Raw genomic sequence first — 4,610 nt, forward strand, 5'->3', positions numbered from 1 at the left:
GACTGCCTACAGCCACCAGGGTGGTTCTTTGTACTCCTGAGGTAAAGCAAATTCAAGAAAACAAGTCCAAAATGCTTATTAATGGAGAGCAAACCTGGAATGATACTCCTCTCAATACAACTGCTGGAAAACTACTGAATGACAGACAGGACAGTCATTCACAGGAACCAAACACATGCTCATGAAGAAAACAGTCTGTTAATATTCCTCAGAGAAACTACAATCCTCAGTAGAGGAATTCAAGAAACAAGGACAACTAGATTGCAAAACAATGACAAAATCAAAGCCACTAGCAGAGAACTAGTGAACAGACAGAAAAGTACCAAAAGAGCTAATAGCAGAAAAGACCTCTATGAACTACATATGTGAGATCACCTTATGAGAGTACTAGTTATTGCAGTACGGGGGGTGAGAAGTGCTAAGTAATAAGCAGTACTCAAGGGCAGTCCAAAAGTTGCTTTGTAATAAAATTACAGTCTACATCATGAAAAACCATAATCACCATTAAAACAGCCTTGCAGTCACGTGTAAAGTAGCAGAATTATTCTTATTTCATTTGCAGGCAGGGAACTTGAGTTAGAAAGCAATGGAAACAGTCTGAGACCACCCAGGACTAGAGCTCAACAGCTACCTGTTTCCAGACCAATGAATCTGATTTTCTCCTCTTCACATCCTTAACCATTTCAGGGGAAGCTGCAGAATGCAGCTACCATCTATCAAGTCATCTGGTACAACTCCAATTCTTTTCTCTCACAATCCTACTCAGGCCTGGGGTGCCCAATGGGAACCTGGCAAAGCAGGGATTTGAATCTGGCTTATCAAGACCAACATGATAGTCCCACTTACGCTGCTATGGTTGGTTTATTGGCACCAAACCAGCACAGCGGTTTTTTTGCCAGTTTAAAAATCAAAGTCACCTTGATAACCATGAAAGACTGGGATAGCGAACTTACAGTCTAGCTGAAGGTAAGGACCACATAGGACAGTGCTCTTAAGACTACATGAAAACATTCCCAAACTGCTGACTCAGATAACCACCTACTACTCAGTTTACCCTGGTGCTAGAAGCAGGTGAAAGATTGCAGCAGAGCAATGCCACTGCAGCGTGCAATTCCTACCAGAAGTTACAAACACCTGGTTGGAGCACTGACAAGCTATGGACAGTCTATAGCAGAAAAACAAAGTAGCAGAATGCAAAGGAACTCTTCTTACTGCAGTATCATCCCAGTTAGGTAGGTGGTCATTTACCTTTCCTTCACCTTCCTCAGGTTCCCACAGAGGGAGCATTACAGACCTGACAAACAGTACGTCAAATCCTGTCTCTCAGGCTGCCTGAACGTGCAGTGTATGACCACACAGCAGGGCTAGCAAGGCTGTTGTAGTCTGTTCTGAGTATTCTCCTACTGCATCTCTCCTCTGGAGCTGGAATTGGCTATTCCCTGTGATGTGAACTACTGGGAGAAGTCTTTATACCATGGCACCATTTGCTTTCTTGTTTTTATTCCTTTAGCACTGCGCAGAGCACAGAGACAGCAACCTCATGTTTTTCTCGTGCACTGAGTAAGCACGAACCTTTTTCTGACCACACTGAAAGTTGTTGCAACAGTGCTAAACGTTTTCTGTCGGTGACCTTCCCCACACCCAGAGCTGGGTCCTTTTCGGGGTCGTATGAAGCCACTATCAGTTTAAATTCACTGACACTTTGGAAAGAAAGAGTATATGTGAACAGAAGCTTTTATATGACAAGGTAATACCGAGTACCTTGAGATTAGGTGCCGAAGCAGGGTCAGAACTGTCAGTGTTCACAGGTGCTTTTGCCTCAGGTAATGGCTGTCTTCTGGCTGTGTCCCTGATGCCCAAGTCAGCTGCCTCTCCGCCTTCCGGGCTGCTGCAGAAAGCCCTTTTGCCACACCGCGCCGGTGACTGAGACTTGACATTGCCAATCTGTAGAAACAAACTGAGAGTTAATGATTGAACCCCTTACATACTTCAGCAAAGAACAACAAAATGAGAGAACACAAATTGGCTCACATGACGCTGCCCATTTTCCCTGTGACTTTTATGGTGGGTGTTTATGCAGTGCTGCCTCCCAGCCCACATCTTACTGCGATATAGTTCTTTGGTTATAGACAGCTCCTGTTCTCAGTCACCCAGGTGAGAACTTACTACAGTCTGCCTTTCCCACACATTGCGAGTGTGATGCCTTTTTCTTAGCAGAGAGGAAAAGTGACTAGGCAAAACTTGCCTTTCTCCTTTAGAAAGTTTCAACAAAAAGTGAAATATTTTATCTTCAAGACTTGTCAGTAAATCAAAATTAATTATCTTTAAGAAGAATACAAAACTAGCATAGCACTGCTGGTGAGTTAAATCCCGGATTTTTTTCCCTTGTAACCAAAACACATCACACAAGTCCATGGCAATGAGAATTTTTTTCAAATTCAAAGAAGAATCCCCCAAAATATCATTTGCTTGAGAAATAATTTCTCCCAGAATGCCACTTCCTATTGAAAATGTAATATTTTCAATGGAAACCTAATAGTCTGAAAATAGAAATAGTTCTGTTGGGAAATCCTGCTGTACAGTAAAGACAGCTTAGCTCCCAGTCCTCTGTTCTCCAGAGGCAAGATACCCAGCGTGACAGCACATCCATGACACAGAGAAGGTGAAGTGGATCATCTACTGCCTGGGAATTCTCTGTCGCAGTAGAAGGTGCTATGGGAAATACAGTCTAGCCGTGGAATTAGGCTGGCTCTGCAAAAATATCAAATAATTAAGTTTTCTTTAGTCCCTATGAAGTGATCATTGCTGGAGAGTGCTGGCAAATGGTTTTGTCTAGACAGAGCTATTTTACGAGTGCCATGTTTCTAGTAAGCAGCAGAAAGGGAGTGACTGTGGGCCAGGGCTGGCTTCTTGCCTCCATGGCACACGGGGAAGAAGTGCTACTTCTGTAAACTTACCAAAACCTTAACGGTGTTTGCTTACATGAGACATGGCATTCACTCTCTCAGCTGAAGTCTTTAGACTCTCTCCCCCAGTAAAAGGAGCTATGGATTAATTTTGTGTGTAGCACTAATTACAATATTATTAATTGCTAACAATGACAGTAACTGTTTTATTGCTGCAAATCCTTTATTTATACACCTGAAGTAAATGTTTTAACTTTTGAGGGCCCCAAACACTCCTGAGCTTTCAGGAAACATGATTTGCTTGAGTCTCCACTGCTGCAGGGCCTGTTCTTTCATTTATTCATTCACTTGTGTTCTCATGAATGAATTATTTCTTCAAGTCAGCTTGGTGAGGGGAAAACTGCAGCCTATCTTTTCACGTGGCATAGTGTGAGCAACATTGCTGGATGCAAATTAGCTCCTGCTTGTTATCACAGAAACTTTATCAGAAGCATGACTTCAAGGTGCACTCAACACAAGGGCTGCTCAGCAGCAGATCACATCAGGTAGCAAACTCTACAAAACACATACAAAGAGTAATGAGAAAATCCAGTTTTAAGGCAGAGGGTTGGAAAACCCCTGCTATAGGCTGGCAAGGTATTACAGCAGTTTTCCTGAAGTGACTTAGTCCCTTAAGTAACCAATGGCTCCTGTAGAGTCCATACATCCCATATATGTCAGGGCATACATATTTCCCTCCCTTATAAATCAGGACATGGAGGAAGCAAGAGAGGGGATAGTACATGACCTTGTTCTATCACTGTTGGAGTGGCTGGGTCAATCCTGGTTCACCCAGTTTAAAAGATGGAAGGCTGAAACCTCCCCTCTATCTAAATGGGAAAGTTAGGCACTTAAGAGGACTTCTTCGTTAGGTACTAATTGCTGCACTGGATTACCTAAGTGGCCTAAAGCTAGGCAGATCATACCTGTGTGCTCACAGTCATCTCAGATGAAAGGCAGCTATTCTAAAGATATTTCATATTTACAGCAGATATTATGAACTAATGCACAACCCACAAGCTGGCAGGTACCACTTTTTCCTCTCCTGCTGAAAAAAGGCCATTATTGCAGTGGAAAAGGGCAGCTCTAACATCTTACAGTAATTCCACTTAGCAGGAGAGAGGGCAAGGCAGGGGATAAGATCCTTTGGTGTATCCACTAGACATTCCAGTGGGACTTTAGATGGGCAAAATGTAGTCACTTGGACTGGAGCTGTGATAAGACTCCAGGATTAGCATGCTAAGCCAGACTGAAGGATCCTATTTCCCACATGGAACTGGCATTTCAGCAACACCTTGGAGGCATAGCACCGAGTTCAGCACTCAGATCTGCTATCAGGAATAAATACTTAATGACAACACTGCCAGCTCCAAGAAGAAAGCTCTCCTGTGTCAGCTTGCCTGTACCAGCAGGTCTGGTCCCTTTGCTAACATCAGAAAGATAAAGTGGGCATGGAGGATGGTGTAAATCAGATTCTTTTCAGACATAACCCTAGGGCTGACTAACTGGTTGCTTTAGGTGAGTTTATATTCTTGCTATACTTATAATTGATTCAATAGAGGGCCAGCTCTCTCTGGTAGTCCTTGATTCTGATATAATTTAGGTATAAGCAGCAAGGCAGGGAGATGGGAAGCTGCAAGTGTCATCCCATCACAACAGGCACAT

Source organism: Antrostomus carolinensis, unplaced genomic scaffold, assembly GCF_000700745.2.
Source record: "Antrostomus carolinensis isolate BGI_N321 unplaced genomic scaffold, ASM70074v2 scaffold21994, whole genome shotgun sequence".
NCBI lineage: Eukaryota > Metazoa > Chordata > Aves > Caprimulgiformes > Caprimulgidae > Antrostomus > Antrostomus carolinensis.